Consider the following 18889-nt stretch of genomic DNA (forward strand, 5'->3'; position numbering starts at 1 on the left):
ATAGGCCAGCATGAGCATGCAGCACACCAAAAGCATAATTTGAATCAGTAAAAATGTTGACCCGCTTTCCTTTTGACAGTTCAAGTGCACGGGTCAGGGCTATTAGTTCGGCCAGCTGGGCAGAGGTCCCAGCAGGCAAACCTTCAGCTTCCACAGTGTCATGGAGCGTCACAACAGCATAACCCGCCCTCCTTTGCCCATCTATTACAGTACTGCTACCATCAGTGTACCACTCATAATCTGCATTTGGGAGGGGTACATCCTTTAAATCCAGATGGCTGGAGTACTGGGCATCTATGATCTCTAAACAGTCATGTTCCTGTTCCTCTGTTTCTGGCAAGAGGGTGGCTGGATTAAGGGAGGGACAGGACTGTAAGGTGACTTCAGAGTTCTCTAACAGCTTAGACTGATACCGAGCAATCCAAGCCTGGGTGAGCCAAAGCCCTCCCTTTGCATCTAATAAGGCTCGGACCATATGGTGAGTATAGATTTGCATAACCCCTCCCAACGTTAGCTTCTCGGCTTCCTCAAGCACTAGGGCAGTAGCTGCGACAGCCCGTAAACATGCCGGCCAACCCTTTGCAACCTGATCCAGTTGCTTAGAAAAATAAGCCACGGGATATCTCCATTCTCCTAACAGCTGTGTGAGCACTCCTAGGGCCACCCCCTTTTGTTCATGTACATACAACTGAAACGGCTTAGAGAGATCTGGCAGGCCCAGAGCCGGGGCTTCCATCAACTTCCTTTTCAAGATTTTAAATGCCCTGTCAGCCTCTGGGGTCCAATAGAAGGGGTCATGATCTGCTCCTTTTACACAGTTGTACAGGGGTTTAGCCCACAGTCCAAACTCTGGGATCCATATCCTGCAAAAGCCTGCCATACCCATACCTGCCCTGAGCCGTTTACGAGTGCTTGGGGTAGGGACTTGACAGATAGCTTCCTTTCTTTCGCTTGAAAGCTGACGCTCCCCTTGCCGTATGTGAAACCTGAGGTACTGTACCTCTGGGAGGGCAATTTGAGCCTTAGTCCATGCTACCCGATATCTCCGGAGTCCAATAAAATTCAGGAGGCTCACGGTGGTTTTAAGGCAGGGGTTTGGCCCACAGTGGCAATTAACAAATCATCTACATACTGCAGAAGGAGGGCCTCCTTATTATCCCACTCCTCTAGGTCCCTGGCCAGAGCCTGGCCAAAGAAGGTGGGGGAGTTTTTAAATCCCTGGGCCAACACTCTCCAGCAAAGTTGCTTTTTAACCCTATTTTGGTCCTCCCACTCGAAGAAGAAGATCTCCTGTGATGGGGTGGCAACTGGGATGGTAAAGAAAGCATCTTTCAGATCGAGGACTGAAAAATGGGTATACTGTCCCCCTATAGAAGCCAATCAGGTACACGGGTTAGGGACAAGAGGGTGCAGAGTCTTAACCCATTCATTGACTGCCCTTAGGTCCTGTACCAGCCGATACGTGCCATTAGGCTTCTGTACGGGTAGAATGGGAGTGTTCCAGGCTGACTGACATTCCCGGAGAATACCATACATTAGGAATCGATCTATAGTTTCCTGTAAACCTTCTCTGGCTTCCCTCTTGATTGGATACTGTTTTACTTGCACTGGGCCTTTCCCTGGTATGAGCTGAATAGTAATGGGGGTCTGGTGGGTGGCCTTTCCTGGGATCCCTGATGCCCACACGAGGGGGTACACCTGGTCTTCCCACGGGCTCTATTCTGGGGCTTGCATAGCTGAGGGCTCAACTGCAAGGGTCATGATCCATGCGCTCTCAGGAGGTAAGGTAAGGGTTATTTCATCCTCAGTAAAATGCAGGGTGGCACCGAGGCGGCAGAGCAGGTCCCATCCCAGCAGAGGTGTTGGACACTCAGGGAGGTATACCAGCTTGTGGGATATAGTTCTGTTTCCCAAAGCACATTCCACTGGGGCATACACTGGGCACTTGGTGTCTTTGCTTGTGGCTCCCACCACGGTAAGGGAATCTGCTACTGGCACCTGAAGGGGTCGATTTACGGCAGTTCGTGCCGCTCCAGAGTCCACTAAAAAATCTATTTCTGAGCTTCCCACCCGCATCTTTATTAGGGGTTCCGGGGGTAGGGAGGTCCGTCTCCCCTGACATCCCTATTCCTGCTCCACCATCGCCATCACAGAGGCACCCCCCTTTTCTTTCCTCTTTGGGCACTCATTCTTCCAGTGTCCCTCTTGTCGACACAAGGCACACTGGTTGCGACCCAGTTGTCTCTCCTGCGGGCCCGGACGGTTGCGTCCACGGCCCCTTCCTCCCCGGCCACTTCCCTTAGTGCCGGCCTGTACCGCTGTTACCATCAGTCTCACTTGCTTTCTCTCCTTCTCTGTATCTCTCAGACTATAAGCTCGGTTTGCAGTCTCTAAGATTTGTGCCATGGTCATGCCCATTAAAGCCTCCTTTTTTTGTAACTTTCTCTTAATGTCAGGGGCTGCTCTGCTCGTAAAAATTCCCTTAATAATTGACTCAGTTGCCTGATCTTCGGGGTCTGCATTAGTGTTCATTAGTCGAATTGTGTCCCGAATACGCTGTAGAAAGGCCCCTGGGCTTTCTTTTAAATCCTGCATTACTTCATATGGCTTTGCCCAATTATTATGTCGGACAGCCGAGTGACGGAGTCCATGCAAAAGCAACTCCTTATAGGAGGTAAGGCGGGTCATATCCCCAGGATTATTTGGATCCCACTTGGGGTCTGCTTGGGGGAATTGTGCATCCAGGTCAGGGACATTAATAGGATCCCAGTCGTACCGTTTCTGCACCTCCTCCCTTGCCTTGGACACAACCTGTTGTCTTTCAATCTCAGACAATAGGGTTTGCAGGAGGATCTTACAATCATCCCAGTCCGGCTTGTGGCTGCTACGACATCTCTCAAAAACTGAAATAAACCTGCTTGGGTTGGTGGAAAACTCTCTTGCCTGTGCTTTGAAAGCAGCCAAATCCACAGGGTTAAAGGGCACATGAGTATAAACCTGCATAGTCGTGGCCGGACGCCTGTCCGATCCAGACCGGGCAACTTTAGTTTCGGTGATTAAGGAGTATAGGCCAACCATTGGGGACTTACAAGGTGTGGGTGTAGGGGCCGAAGGGGACACCGACTCTGCCATTACAATGGGGGTGGGGGTCTGGGGACTAACATTAGCTGCTACCGAACCAGTCGGAGTCAGATTACAGTGCTGTAAAATATCTGGTTGAGCACATAAAGCCAAAAACAAATGTGCATACATATGTTCATTCCACTTCCTTGTTCTCTGACAGAACAGGAGTAACTGGAGGATCGTGTTGTAATTAATTGACCCTCCTAGTGGCCACCACTCCTGGTCTCTAGTTCTCTATTCGACATTGGTGAGGCCTCATCTGGAGTACTGTGTCCAGTTTTGGGCCCCACACTACAAGAAGGATGTGGATAAATTGGAGAGAGTCCAGCGAAGGGCAACAAAAATGATTAGGGGTCTGGAACACATGACTTATGAGGAGAGGCTGAGGGAGCTGGGATTGTTTAGTCTGCAGAAGAGAAGAATTATAGCTGCTTTCAACTACCTGAGAGGTGGTTCCAGAGAGGATGGTTCTAGACTATTCTCAGTGGTGGAAGAGGACAGGACAAGGAGTAATGGTCTCAAGTTGCAGTGGGGGAGGTTTAGATTGGATATTAGGAAAAACTTTTTCACTAGGAGGGTGGTGAAACACTGGAATGCATTACCTAGGGAGGTGGTAGAATCTCCTTCCTTAGAAGTTTTTAAGGTCAGCCTTGACAAAGCCCTGGCTGGGATGATTTAATTGGGGATTGGTGCTCCTTTGAGCAGGGGGTTGGACTAGATGACCTCCTGAGGTCCCTTCCAACCCTGATATTCTATGATTCTATGATTCTATGATATTGAGGCCAGTCAACTGTACAGAATCGTTTTAATTGATTCTTAGTCATCAGATCCGCACCAAATACCTTCCAGTTTGCTAGAATGTATTCTAGGGGCGTACACTGTACCCTAACCCCTCAGCTCTGTCCATGTCCCATACCTACAGGGTAACTCTGGGCGTCCCCAGGTTCCAACAGTGCATACAATCCGGATCTCAAAGGGTTCCTACCTTATCCAAGGGACCGGTTCCTCACCGTCGCCCACAGCTGCTTCTCCACTCTATGAGTGCGTTGCACCGTTGTGCCCTCTGGGGTCGATCAAATCTTGTCTCCCCCGAAGCCCCTGATGAACTCACCGGTGCGCGCTGGGCGTCGGTTCTCGCCGCAATCCTCGAGCTCCAGGAGGGGTCCGGGCAAGGCTAAATAGCGGCCTTGTTGCCCACCCAGGGATGCCAAAAGCTGTTGCCGGCACCCAGTGCCAGAGGCGAGCAACAGCAGGAGTTCATTGCCTGGTGTGCCTCACCCAATAATCACAACGGGATGGAGAAGCAGAAAAGTTTATTTGAAGCTTCAAAGAAGGTACAGGGAGAATAGAATCTCACATCCTGCACACAGAGCAGGAAGTTACACAGGCTTTTATACATCCTTTCTTCAGCATACTTATCTAATAGCAAGCTGCCCTAAGTATCCATATAGCCAGCCAATCCAGTTACCAGCTAGTTCCCTTGTTCTCTGTACCATCTGTTAAACCATACATAAAGCTGCTTTATTCAGCATTGTTCTTCCATATCTGCCCTGTTTGGCCTTGTTTAGTTTCAGGCAGTCTGACTCTGCAACATATTGTTGCAGATCCTCAGCATAACTGCTGTGAATGCCTGCAGGCGGGGGGCCAAGGACACTTGGGCCTAGTGCGAGGGGGCTTCATCGACACTCGTGGTCTTCCATCCCCTCGTGTGACCTAGTGGACATGCCCACTGTCCCCAACACCAACACTCTGCCCCAGCCCGGAGCCCCCTCCTGCACCAAGCTCCCTCCCAGAGCCTGCACCCCTCACTCCCTCACTCCCCGACACTCTGCCCCACACGTGCAGGCTGCTAGGCAGCAGCTTTGGTAACAGCACATCAGTCTCTAGGTGTCTCTGTGGTGCAAGGGGTCAGCGCGTTCGGCTGTTAACCGAAAGGATGGTGGTTCGAGCCCATCCCGGGAGGACGATAAGCCTGGGCTACTTCCTTGCTCCTCAAGACCTGCTGGAAGCCTGAAAGGCTCTTTTTTGCCACCTCAAAACCATTCCTCTTGGCCTCAGCGGTTTCAGCTGGTGGCCCTCAGATTGCACTGGATGCGACCCAGAATCCCATCTCCCAGCAGCCATGCCGGGGGCTCGGGCTTAATCCTAAAGGCCAAGTGCAAAACCTTCAGCCAGGAACATTTCACTCCCTTCCCACCCAAGCAGCAAGGGAGAAACGGACAAGACATGCCAGCTCGAAGACACCTCCCTCGCACTTCCCTGTTGCCTGCGCAAAGCTCTTGGCCTGCCTCATGCCTCGTCAGGGCAGCGCGGCCATGCTGCCCCAGCCTGAGTCCCGGCAGCAGCTCCCTCAGCCCCCAGTTCTTCTCATTGAGCTCTACTGTGTGGATTTACCAGTGTCCACAGTGAGCAGAACTTTTAGAGTGATCAGGGAAGCTCCCCACAGATTTATCTCCTTCCTCATTCAGACCTTCAATAGCCACGTCTCCAGTGCCACCCCATGTCACCAGTCACTGTGTGTGGTCCCACTCTCAGCTCAAAGATCCAAAGACAGCAGATACCTGGTCAGTTCTGACAAATCCCTTCCCCAGCACCCGTCCTGCCATTCGAGCAAGCCCCTTGCAAACACCATTTCCCCAAAGTGAAGATTTAGCCCTTGGGAATCTGAAGACACCAGCCTTTCTCCCTCTGCTCCCATCTACAGGCTAGTCTACTGCCTGGTCCCCACCACCTCTGCCCATGCTTGTTTCCTTTCTACTTTGCACATGCTCCCCAACCAGCTGGGACTATTCTCCCACTGCAAGCCTCACCTGCTTCCTCTTTCCCTGCTCCCCTTGACATTCCTTTCCTATGGGTGACCTCTGTTCCTTGAGGTTAATTCCACTTTCTTTATCCGCTCCTAGCTTAATGGCCCCCAGTAGTCACAGAGCCACCTGCAGCTTCTCTGACTATAGCCATGGGGCCAATTGTCAGAGGCCAGCCTTAGATAGCCATAGCTACTAGTCAAGGGAGGGGTGGAAATTCCAAGGCTGAGCATGCTTGAACCTTGCAACGGCGGCACTAGGGCCTCTAAATCCTCAGCACTGGCCCTAGGCAGCTGCAGACTCTGCAGTTAAGCGTTTCCCTCCTCTTGGCCATGGCTTTAAGTGCCTGAGATGCCCATCACCTGCAGCAGAGGCCACCAATTCCCACGCACCCCTCAGCTAGCACGTAGTCGTGCAGAAAGTGCAGCCTGGATGATTTTGGAGGCTGGGGTACCAGGAAGTTCCCATCCCTGAGCAGCAGCTCTGCAACAAGCTCACATGGCCCCCCTCCACTGTGGGACCAGGACCACTTCGGCAGCGCTGCGAGAGGGGAGGAAGCGAGTGTTATGGGCCCGTCTGAGTTCGGGCCTGGCACGGTGGAGCCATTGGTGCCACGGTGAATCCGGTCCTGTCTGGACTAGCACCTTGCAAGCTCTAGCGTGGGCAGGAGATCTGCAGACTGCACAGCCTTGGTAACAGCAGACAGGTCTCTAGGTGTCTCTGTGGCACAATGGTTTAGTGCGTTTGGCTGTTAACCGAGAGGATGGTGGTTTGAGCCCACCCAAGGATGCTAGTAACCTCGTTCTATTTCCTTGCTCCTCAAGGTGTGCTGGGAGCCTCAAAGGCCCCTTTTTGCCACCTCAAAGCCATCCCTCTTGGCCTCAGGGGGTTCAGCTGGTTGTCTGAAGCGTGCGCTGGGTGCGAATCAGAAACCCATCTCCCAGCAGCCACGTCGGGCACTCAGGCTTAATCCTCAAGGTCGAGGGCTAAACCTTGAGCCAGGAATGTTTGGTCCCTTCCTGCCTCCACCAAGCAGCAAGGGAGAAACGGACGAGACGTGCCAGCTAGAAGACGCCTCCCTCCCACTTCCCTGTTGGCTGCGCAAAGCTCTTGGCGTGTCTCATGCCTCGTCAGGGAAGCGCGGCCATGCTGAGTCCCGGCCGCAGCCTGGCCAGCCCTGGCTGACGGAGTGCAGAGCCCCGCGAGTCAACGGCAGGTTGAGTCAGGGCCGCATAACCCGCCCTTTCCGTGCTCCGGGGCTGGGGAGGCTGGGGCCGCACAGCCCACTCTGGGGCTGGGGGGAAGCCTCGGGGCACAAGCCTCTGGCGGGAGCTGGCTGCTGCAGTGGAACCCAGGGTGTCTCTAGAAGAACTTTTGGAGCCGACCTGGGGAAAACGCCTTTAATAACAGCCAGCTCACGTTTAAACTGACTTTTTTTAAACCATTTTTATCACTCTAACTAACCCTTGAATCCTAGTGTCACCCCCCATAAAATGGCTTCAGCCTTGTATTTTACCCAGGGTAAAACTAAACATCCCTTCAAATACAATGGAGTGGAGATCAATCCCTTTTCAGAGTTAATGCACATGAAAGAACCATGTTATGTTTCATCCCTTATGTCCTGGTCCCATCGCCTTTCCCTCCTCTCCGTTACAAGTTGTGGTATTTTGCACAGAAACTTTATTTCCTCAGAGAGACCTGGGAACAAGGGCTGCCTGCTACACGGTACCAGATAAACACCTTTAATAGGAGACAGCCGTCCCTGTCAGCAAATTATTTCCCTCCTTCAGTTCAGTGACATCTGAATTGTTCCTTCTCCCAGTGGAGCCCAAGGATTGAAAGCAGCAAAATCAAACTCCTCTGTACGGAGCAGGAACGCTCGGCTCTTTCTTCCTGCTGCTGCTGTTAGTCCGTGAAACAATAAGGCTGGAACGCAAGGCTGAGTTCACGCACCAGCGCCCTGAGACATTTCAGTGCCCCAGAGAAACCTTGACCCCTGCTATTGGAATCCCTGAGTGGCTGGAGATTTGAACGGGAAAGGGACTGTGTGAATGGTCAAAGTTGGAAATGAACAGTCTACAGCAATGGCATTAACACAAACACACTCTCATCGTGCTCCAGCCAGACGGGAAATGGGCAGGAATTCTCGCTTTTCAGCCTGGACACAGATGCAGAATGACACAGCAGTGAGTGTTCTGGGGGAGCTGGTTTGGGCAAACAATGGGAAGTGAGAACTCGCAGAGTACAGAAATATAACGTAGTGAGAAAATCTGAAAAGTCAGTTAAGGCGATGGACTAGAAATCCACTCGGGTCCCCCTGCGCAGGTTCGAATCCTGCCGACTATAGAAGCGTTAGCGTGATCTCTTTGTTACAGGGTCAGTGTCTGAGCATTCACAGTGCCAATGGGACCCACAGCTGGTCTCACTCTTAGGGCTTGTCTCTACGTGCCAGTGGATCGATGCGTGACGATCAATCCACCGGGGCAGAGGGGGGGGTGCAGTCGATTTAGTGGGTCTACCGAAGTCCTGTTAAATCGACCCCTGACCGCTCTCCTGTCGACTCCGGTATGCCACCAGAACAAGAAGCATAAGGTAAGTGATAAGAGAAACTTTCCCGTCGACCCAGCATGGAGCAGACACCGCAATAAGTCGATCTAAGCTACATCAACTCCAGCTACATTATTCACGTAGCTGGAGTTACGTAACTTAGGTCGACTGAGCCCAGTAGTGTAGACCTGCCCGTAGGCTGTCTGCACTTAAAACATGGCTGTAGGATGTTGGAGTAGACAGTTGCTACGGTGATCGGAGGCGTTTTCCCATCGCTGTAGTAGCCAGGTTGACAGAAGAATTCTTCCATCCACCTAGCACTATCCACGCCAGGGCTTCGGTCAGCTGAACGACATTGGCTAGGAGGGTGGATTTCTCACACCCAGAAAGACGTAGCTCTGCCCGTTAAGTGTCCAGAGCACATCAGCCCTGAGATCTCTCTGAGCATTTCAGTGCGTGAAATGAACCGTGAGAGGAAAACATCAACTCACAAACACAGAGACTGAATTCCCCACATTTAATCTCACTGCATTTTCCAGAAAGTCACAAAATCCAGTTCATTCTTGCTAGGACAGAGAAACATTAAGTGACACTAATTCTTAGGCTTGAGTAAATAAAGTTATGGGTTTAATTAATATAGTAAAAATGAGGGCTGTCGATTAATTATAGTTAAATCTACAATCACAAATTCAAATGTACATCATAAGCAAAACTCCCACCCCAGAGTACGCTGGGCAGTGTCCTTCGCCTCAGTTTCTCCCCGAGCGGTGTGACAGTCCCTTCCAAAGTTCCTTTAACAGACCCCCCCTACTCCGTGCTCCTTCCCCCAACCCCCACTCCCCGTGGTCAGCAAACCCCAGTGGTGGGGGAGGGAGGGGAAGGCATCGAGCGACACCTCAGCTTCTGCTGCTGCCACTCCCTCAACTGGCTCTCAGTCTGCCCTGTTCCCTCTGCGTCACTGCCACTCCACGGCCCTGTCATTTCCCTGCTGCTGGGGCTCCCGTGTCGCCCCTTCCCCTGCCGTCGCCTGCCCGTCTCCCGCGTCGCCCCTTGCCCTGCCATCACCCGCCCGTCTCCCGCATCGCCCCTTCCCCTACCATCACCCTCCCATCTCCCACGTCGCCCCTTCCCCTGCTGTCTCCTGCGTCGCCCCTTCCCCTACCATCACCCTCCCATCTCCCACGTCGCCCCTTCCCCTGCTGTCTCCTGCATTGCCACTCCCTCTGTCATCACCCACCTGTCTCCTGCGTCGCCCCTTCCCCTGCTGTCGCCCGCCTGTCTCCTGCAGCCACTGCGTGGCCACGTAGTGGGGGAACCTCGCTACAATTGCATAGTGGGCAGCCTCTTTCATTGCAACACCAGGGGTGGGACATGAACCACCATCTGGGGGAGACTAACCCCCTGCCCCGCCCCTGCCACCTGAGGCCCTGCCCCTTCCACAAACCCCACTGGAGCCCATAGCCGCCCCACCACTGCAGCATTCAGCTCCCGCCAGAGGCTTGTGCCCCCAGGCTTCCTCCCAGCCCCAGAGTGAGCTGCATGGCGCCAGCCGCCCCAGCCCCAGAGTACCGGGAGGGTGGGTTACGTGGTCCTGACTCGACCTGCCATTGAGTCACGGGGCACTGCTCTCCGTCAGCTGGGGCAGGCCAGGCTGCGGCCGGGACTCAGGCTGGGGCAGCATGGTCGCCCTTCTCTGGTGAGCCATGAGACACGCCAAGGGCTGTGTGCAGCCAACAGGGAAATGGGAGGGAGGCGTCTTCGAGCTGGCGCGTCTCATCCGTTTCTCCCTTCCCTGCTCCTTGGGGGGAGGCGGGAAGGGAGTGAAACGTTCCCGGCTGAAGGTTTTGCACTCGGCCTTAAGGATTAAGCCTGAGCCCCCAGCACGGCTGCTGGGAGATGGGCTTCTGAGTTGCTTGCAGCTCACTCTGAGGGCCACCAGCTGAAAACACTGAGACCAAGAGGGATGGTTTTGAGGTGGCAAAAAGGGGCCTTTGAGGCTCCTAGCAGGTCTTGAGGAGCAAGGAAGTAGCACAAGCTTATCACCATCCCTGAGTGGGCTCAAACCACCATCCTCTCGGTTAACAGCCAAACGCACTGGCCCATTGCGCCACAGAGAGACATAGATACAAGTCTGTAGTGAGTGCAAAAGTCCCTAGCACAAAGGTCTCCCAGCTCCAGCACTCACCTCCGTCGGGAAGCAGAGCGCCGGGGCCGGGAGCTGGAGGTGTAGATCGGGCTGGGGCCGGGCTGCTGAACTTCCCGCCACTGCCGGTGAGTGTGGGGGGGCGGTTTTCCCTTTCCCCAACCCCAGTCTCCCGAGCGACACAGCTGGGTCCAGGGCAAGGGAAGCAGAGTGGGCTGCTCCTCACCCCCTGCTAATCCCTGTGGGGCCCCCAAAAGTGCCCCCACAGCTCCTGCGTCCCAGACCCTGGGGGCAGGGGGAGGCCTGGGGCCCCACACAGCCCCACAGAGGGTGGGCTGCGTAGGGCACTCAAATGGCTCGGGACGGCCCTGAATGTGGTCATGTGGTTTTCCCAAACACAGGCTTGATTCTCTTTCCCTATTACTAGAAGGTCTCATTGGCTCTCCATCCCTGCACAGCTGGGGAGTGGGGACGTGTGGCCTTTTCCCCCAGCAGAAGGGTGATGCCTGCCTAGCGAGTGAGGGTCGGTTTGGGGGACCCCTCACCCCGGGCATGCTAAGTGCAGATCTCTGCCCTTCACTCAGCCAAGAAGGAATGTTTTTCGCTAACAACCCAAGTGAGCAAGTCTGTCCCCGCAGAGCAGCCCCATGCTCCGCACTCCCTGAGCCCCGGGGAGAAGGGACCTTCTGCGGCTGGAATCCCGCCCGGCTGGTGCCTTGAACCCAGGGCTGAGCTGACGCGAGAAAGGGAAGTGAGCGAGCTCGGTGCTCTCCGGTGCCACCTGCTGGAGAGCAGAGGGAATTGAGTGAGCGACATTCTGGCAAACCTGGTGGCTGAACTTTGTGACTTTTCCTCACCCATAACTATTTCACATTTGGGGACAATGTATACCTTCAGATCAGCGGCACTGCTATGGGTACCCGCATGGCCCCACAGTATGCCAGCATGTTTATGGCTGATTTAGAACAACGCTTCCTCAGCTCTCATCCCCTAATGCCGCCACTCTGCTTGCGCTACATTGATGACATCTTCATCATCTGGACTCCAGTGAAAGATTACTGAATTGAAATGAATTGGAATTAATTTGCAAACTGGATACAATTAACTTAGGCTTGACTAGAGACTGGGAGTGGATGGGTCATTACACAAAGTAAAACTATTTCCCCATGTTTATCCCCTCCCTCCTGCAGACATTTTTGTCAACTGCTGGAAATGGCCCATCTTGATTATCACTACAAAGGGTTTCCCCTCTCCCCGTCCCGCTCTCCTACTGGTAATAGCTCACCTGTGAGCTCACAGTGATCACTCTGCTTACTGAGTGTATGGTAACACCCATTGTTTCATGTTCTCTATGTATATAAATCTCCCCACTGTATTTTCCACTGAATGCATCCGATGAAGTGAGCTGTAGCTCACGAAAGCTTATGCTCAAATAAATGTGTTAGTCTCTAAGGTGCCACAAGTCCTCCTTTTCATCCTGGCTAATTTAAATCTCACCTTGTTCTCTGCCTGCAGGCTGCCCTGGAGAGCTGGGGAGAAGCCTGAGCGGGGCTGCTCCTTATTTGCATATTAAAAGCGGCAGTTTGGGGCCATTGGGGTGAAATGAGGGTAAGTTTTGGGGCTGGGACCCACCTGTCTAGTGCAGGTGCGGTGCGGAGCCAGGCTGAGCAGAGCCTGCCCCTGGCAGGGTGTGTGGTCACCTTCAGCTGGGAGCAGGTTGCCCAACTTGGGAAACGCGTGCCAAGGGTTTGAAAACAGGTTAGGAAGAGATTGTGTGTGTGTCAGTCTCTTGCAGCGTGGGGGCGGGAAGGGAAGGGAGTGAAATGAAATGAAATGAAATGAAAGGAAATGTGCCCAGCTGAAGGTTTTGCACTAGGCCTTGAGGATTAAGCCCGAGCCCCCGGCATGGCTGCTGGGAGATGGGTTTCTGACTCGCACCCAGCGCATTCTGCGGGCCACCAGCTGAACCCCCTGAGACCAAGAGAGTCAGTTTGAGGTGGCAAAAAGGGGCCTTTGAGGCTCCCAGCACATCTTGAGGAGCAAGGAAATAGCAGGAGGTTACCAGCGTCCCTGGGTGGGCTCGAACCACCATCCTCTCGGTTAACAGCCGAACGCGCTGACCCATTGCGCCACAGAGACACCTAGAGACCTGGCTGCTGTTACCAAGCCTGTGCAGCCTGCAGATCTCCTGCCCACGCTAGAGCTTGCAAGGCGCTAGTCCGGACAGGACCGGATTCACCGTGGCACCAATGGCTCCACCGTGCCAGGCCCAAGCTCAGACGGGCCCATAACACTCGCTTCCTCCCCTCTCGCAGCGCTGCCGAAGTGGAGCCTCGGAGCAGCAGGGATCCAGCCTGGGAGCTGAGAGCCCATGGGGCCCTGGGAGCTGTAGTTCCTTGGCCAGCTCCCTGCCGAGAGAGCCAGCCCTGGAGCAGGGAAGGAACTACATTTCCCAGCATTCCCTTGGCCACTATCCACAGGAAAGGGAGCGGGGGGAGTGGGGAAGCTGAGAACCCATGCGCTGCAGCTTGCTGTGAATGGGGAGCTGGCTGCTCGAAGGGGGTGGTGCTGTGAATGGGGAACAAGTGTGCCCAAGGAGTAGAAGGCTTTGGTTCAGATATCACCCTCAAAGACTTCCCCAGGCTGGACGAGGGATGCTGGTGTGACCTCGCCTGGCAGCCCCCAAAGGAGGAACTGGGTGGACTGAATGGACAGTGCCCCTTTCTGTCTAGCAAGGGGGGGTCTGTGGATCCCACAAGAAGTTAAAATGAAAAGTAAGGGAGGGGAGGCTCTACTCGAGGACCTGAGCAGCTGTAGATACAGTACCAGGCCCGTAGGAGGATTTCCATTCTGAGACAGGGAAGCAGAAATTGGCTTTTCCTTTCTTGATTTATCCAATATTCAGAAAGGGAATCGAGCACCTGCCTTCCACATTTGAACACTCTCAAAACTCAGGAGTGCTCAAGCTCAATTTGGGCTGCTTGTTACTTCATTTCTCCCCAATCAAATATGCTGATCCACTGAAACGTGCTGTGGAAAAAGTAGAATAAAATTGAGCAACAAATGCTGGCATCTCCCCCGTGCTAACTTGGACTGGAATTGCTATTTTCAACAGCCATTCTCATTTCTTTTAGTTTTGATTCATAGAATCATAGAATCATAGAATATCAGGGTTGGAAGGGACCCCAGAAGGTCATCTAGTCCAATCCCCTGCTCGAAGCAGGACCAATTCCCAGTTAAATCATCCCAGCCAGGGCTTTGTCAAGCCTGACCTTAAAAACCTCTAAGGAAGGAGATTCTACCACCTCCCTAGGTAACGCATTCCAGTGTTTCACCACCCTCTTAGTGAAAAAGTTTTTCCTAATATCCAATCTAAACCTCCCCCACTGCAACTTGAGACCATTACTCCTCGTTCTGTCATCTGCTACCATTGAGAACAGTCTAGAGCCATCCTCTCTGGAACCCCCTTTCAGGTAGTTGAAAGCAGCTATCAAATCCCCCCTCATTCTTCTCTTCTGCAGGCTAAACAATCCCAGCTCCCTCAGCCTCTCCTCATAAGTCATGTGTTCTAGACCCCTAATCATTTTTGTTGCCCTTCGCTGGACTCTCTCCAATTTATCCACATCCTTCTTGTAGTGTGGGGCCCAAAACTGGACACAGTACTCCAGGTGAGGCCTCACCAATGTCGAATAGAGGGGAACGATCACGTCCCTCGATCTGCTCGCTATGCCCCTACTTATACATCCCAAAATGCCATTGGCCTTCTTGGCAACAAGGGCACACTCCTGACTCATATCCAGCTTCTCGTCCACTGTCACCCCTAGGTCCTTTTCCGCAGAACTGCTGCCTAGCCATTCGGTCCCTAGTCTGTAGCGGTGAATTGGATTCTTCCATCCTAAGTGCAGGACCCTGCACTTATCCTTATTGAACCTCATCAGATTTCTTTTGGCCCAATCCTCCAATTTGTCTAGGTCCTTCTGTATCCTATCCCTCCCCTCCAGCGTATCTACCACTCCTCCCAGTTTAGTATCATCCGCAAATTTGCTGAGAGTGCAATCCACACCATCCTCCAGATCATTTATGAAGATATTGAACAAAACCGGCCCCAGGACCGACCCTTGGGGCACTCCACTTGATACCGGCTGCCAACTAGACATGGAGCCATTGATCACTACCCGTTGAGCCCGACAATCTAGCCAGCTTTCTACCCACCTTATAGTGCATTCATCCAGCCCATACTTCCTTAACTTGCTGACAAGAATACTGTGGGAGACCGTGTCAAAAGCTTTGCTAAAGTCAAGAAACAATACATCCACTGCTTTCCCTTCATCCACAGAACCAGTAATCTCATCATAGAAGGCGATTAGATTAGTCAGGCATGACCTTCCCTTGGTGAATCCATGCTGGCTGTTCCTGATCACTTTCCTCTCATGCAAGTGCATCAGGATTGATTCTTTAAGGACCTGCTCCATGATTTTTCCAGGGACTGAGGTGAGGCTGACTGGCCTGTAGTTCCCAGGATCCTCCTTCTTCCCTTTTTTAAAGGTTGGCACTACATTAGCCTTTTTCCAGTCATCCGGGACTTCCCCGGTTCGCCACGAGTTTTCAAAGATAATGGCCAATGGCTCTGCAATCACAGCCGCCAATTCCTTCAGCACTCTCGGATGCAACTCGTCCGGCCCCATGGACTTGTGCACATCCAGCTTTTCTAAATAGTTCCTAACCACCTCTATCTCCACAGAGGGCTGGCCATCTCTTCCCCATTTTGTGATGCCCAGCGCAGCAGTCTGGGAGCTGACCTTGTTCGTGAAAACAGAGGCAAAAAAAGCATTGAGTACATTAGCTTTTTCCACATCCTCTGTCACTAGGTTGCCTCCCTCATTCAGTAAGGGGCCCACACTTTCCTTGGCTTTCTTCTTGTTGCCAACATACCTGAAGAAACCCTTCTTGTTACTCTTGACATCTCTTGCTAGCTGCAGCTCCAGGTGCGATTTGGCCCTCCTAATATCATTCCTACATGCCCGAGCAATATTTTTATACTCTTCCCTGGTCATATGTCCAACCTTCCACTTCTTGTAAGCTTCTTTTTTATGTTTAAGATCCGCTAGGATTTCACCATTAAGCCAAGCTGGTCGCCTGCCATATTTACTATTCTTTCGACTCATTGGGATGGTTTGTCCCTGTAACCTCAACAGGGATTCCTTGAAATACAGCCAGCTCTCCTGGACTCCTTTCCCATTCAATTTAGTCCCCCAGGGGATCCTGGCCATCCGTTCCCTGAGGGAGTCGAAGTCTGCTTTCCTGAAGTCCAGGGTTTTATCCTGCTGCTCACCTTTCTTCCCTGCGTCAGGATCCTGAACTCAACCAACTCATGGTCACTGCCTCCCAGATTCCCATCCACTTTTGCTTCCCCCACTAATTCTACCCAGTTTGTGAGCAGCAGGTCAAGAAAAGCGCCCCCCCCTAGTTGGCTCCTCTAGCACTTGCGCCAGGAAATTGTCCCCTACGCTTTCCAAAAACTTCCTGGATTGTCTATGCACCGCTGTATTGCTCTCCCAGCAGATATCAGGAAAATTAAAGTCACCCATGAGAATCAGGGCATGCGATCTAGTAGCTTCCGTGAGCTGCCGGAAGAAAGCCTCATCCACCTCATCCCCCTGGTCCGGTGGTCTATAGCAGACTCCCACCACTACATCACTCTTGTTGCACACACTTCTAAACTTAATCCAGAGACACTCAGGTTTTTCTACAGTTTCGTACCGGAGCTCTCAGCAGTCATACTGCTCCCTTACATATAGTGCTACTCCCCCACCTTTTCTGCCCTGCCTGTCCTTCCTGAACAGTTTATAACCATCTATGACAGTACTCCAGTCATGTGAGTTATCCCACCAAGTCTCTGTTATTCCAATCACGTGATAGTTCCTTGACATCACCAGGACCTCCAGTTCTCCCTGCTTGTTTCCAAGGCTTTGTGCATTCATATATAAGCACTTGAGATAACCTGTTGATCGCCCCTCATTCCCAGTATGAGGCAGGAGCCCTCCCCTCACAGGCATTCCTGCCTGTGCTTCCTCCCGGTATCCCTCTTTCCCACTTACCTCAGGGCTTTGGTCTCCTTCCCCCGGTGAACCTAGTTTAAAGCCCTCCTCACTAGGTTAGCCAGCCTGCTGGCAAAGATGCTCTTCCCTCTCTTCGTAAGATGGAGCCCGTCTCTGCCCAGCACTCCTCCTTCATGGAACACCATCCCATGGTCAAAGAATCCAAAGCCTTCTCTCCGACACCACCTGCGTAGCCATTCGTTGACTTCCACGATTCGACGGTCCCTACCCAGGCCTTTTCCTTCCACGGGGAGGATGGACGAGAACACCACTTGCGCCTCCAACTCCTTTATCCTTCTTCCCAGAGCCACGTAGTCCGCAGTGATCCGCTCAAGGTCATTCTTGGCAGTATCATTGGTGCCCACGTGGAGAAGCAGGATTGTTGATAGGGAAGACAGTAATATTGCACTGGCAAATTCCCCACAGAAACAAAGAGTGGAACAAGAGAATAACAAAAGCACCTCACCTTTTCCTCGTTTATGTAGGACAGTCTTATCAAATGGATCCAGATATCCTCCAATCACACAAGCTGAAAATTGTTCCACTTTACCGCAGTTCTGTAACCGTGCAGGGACCAGTCCCATCTGTGTTCTTTGCACATTGAAAATTCGTCCTGAATTCAGAAGGGCCTTGCTTTTGTGACCACTCTACCAGATATTTTCAGCCCTGGTTAGCGAAGCAGGTTTACATTTCGTAATTGGGCAGGAGGCCTCTCAGAAAAAGTTAGGTGTTGTAGGAGGTGTTGCTTATTCACTGGGGAATGTGAGACCTTCCTGTTACCATAGTAAACCAGTGCAGCACAGAATGCGCTTTGCTCCCAGCGTCGAGAATGGGGTCCTTTGATTCTGTACGCAGTCCATTAAAGATAATGAAAAGACTCCCACTCACTTCAACAAGCTTTGAATAGAACTGGTTATACACAGGGTAACTCCACTGTCTTCCCAGGGTCCTGGGCCCACAGCGGAGGGGGGACATGTGAGCTTGTTGCAGAGCTGCTGCTCAGGGATGGGAACTTCCTGGTACCCCAGCCTCCAAAATCATCCAGGCTGCACTTTCTGCATGACTATGTGCTAGCTGAGGGGTGCGTGGGAATTGGTGGCCTCTGCTGCAGGTGATGGGCATCTCAGGCACTTAAAGCCATGGCCTAGAGGAGGGAAGCGCTTAACTGCAGAGTCTGCAGCTGCCTAGGGCCAGTGCTGAGGATTTAGAGGCCCTAGTGCTGCCATTGCTAGGTTCAAGCATGCTCAGCCTTGGAATTGCCACCCCTCCCTTGACTAGTAGCTGTGGCTATCTCAGGCTGGCCTCTGACAATTGGCCCCATGGCTATAGTCAGAGAAGCTGCAGGTGGCTCTGTGACTACTGGGGGCCATTAAGCTAGGAGCGGATAAAGAAAGTGGAATTAACCTCAAGGAACAGAGGTCACCCATAGGAAAGGAATGTCAAGGGGAGCAGGGAAAGAGGAAGCAGGTGAGGCTTGCAGTGGGAGAATAGTCCCAGCTGGTTGGGGAGCATGTGCAAAGTAGAAAGGAAACAAGCATGGGCAGAGGTGGTGGGGATCAGGCAGTAGACTAGCCTGTAGATGGGAGCAGAGGGAGAAAGGCTGGTGTCTTCAGATTCCCAAGGGCTAAGTCTTCTCTTTGGGGAAATGGTGTTTGCAAGGGGCTTGCTCGAATGGCAGGATGGGTGCTGGGGAAGGGATTTGTCAGAACTGACCAGGTATCTGCTGTCTTTGGATCTTTGAGCTGAGAGTGGGACCACACACAGTGACTGGTGACATGGGGTGGCACTGGAGACGTGGCTATAGAAGGTCTGAATGAGGAAGGAGATAAATCTGTGAGGAGCTTCCCTGTTGACTCTGAAAGTTCTGCTCACTGTGGACACTGGTAAATCCACACAGTAGAGCTCAATGAGAAGAACTGGGGGCTGAGGGAGCTGTGTATGGCAATGCAGCTAGTCATGTAGAGGTGTGTGATCAAAATGAAAAATGTCTCTGAGATTCAGGACCGGGGACACTAGGGCACCAATGGCCCTGCCACACCAGGCCCATGCTCGGAGCCCACAGTGACGACATAGGGGCCCACAAATATGTTTGGCACCAGGGCCCACAAAAGGTTAATCTGCTCCTAAATCCAGATGCTGGGGGCCATGGTTGAAGGCACAGCAGAGTGGCGCAG

The 18889-nt window shown here is 52.6% G+C and overlaps 1 non-coding gene across 1 annotated transcript; it reads right to left on the bottom strand.

Moving 5' to 3' along the window:
• Positions 1–12682: 12682 nt before the first annotated feature.
• Positions 12683–12756, bottom strand: TRNAN-GUU (transfer RNA asparagine (anticodon GUU)). Its single transcript has one exon. It is a non-coding gene; the product is annotated as a tRNA-Asn (tRNA).
• Positions 12757–18889: the final 6133 nt, after the last annotated feature.

Source organism: Caretta caretta, chromosome 22 (assembly GCF_965140235.1).
Source record: "Caretta caretta isolate rCarCar2 chromosome 22, rCarCar1.hap1, whole genome shotgun sequence".
NCBI classification, from domain to species: Eukaryota; Metazoa; Chordata; order Testudines; family Cheloniidae; genus Caretta; species Caretta caretta.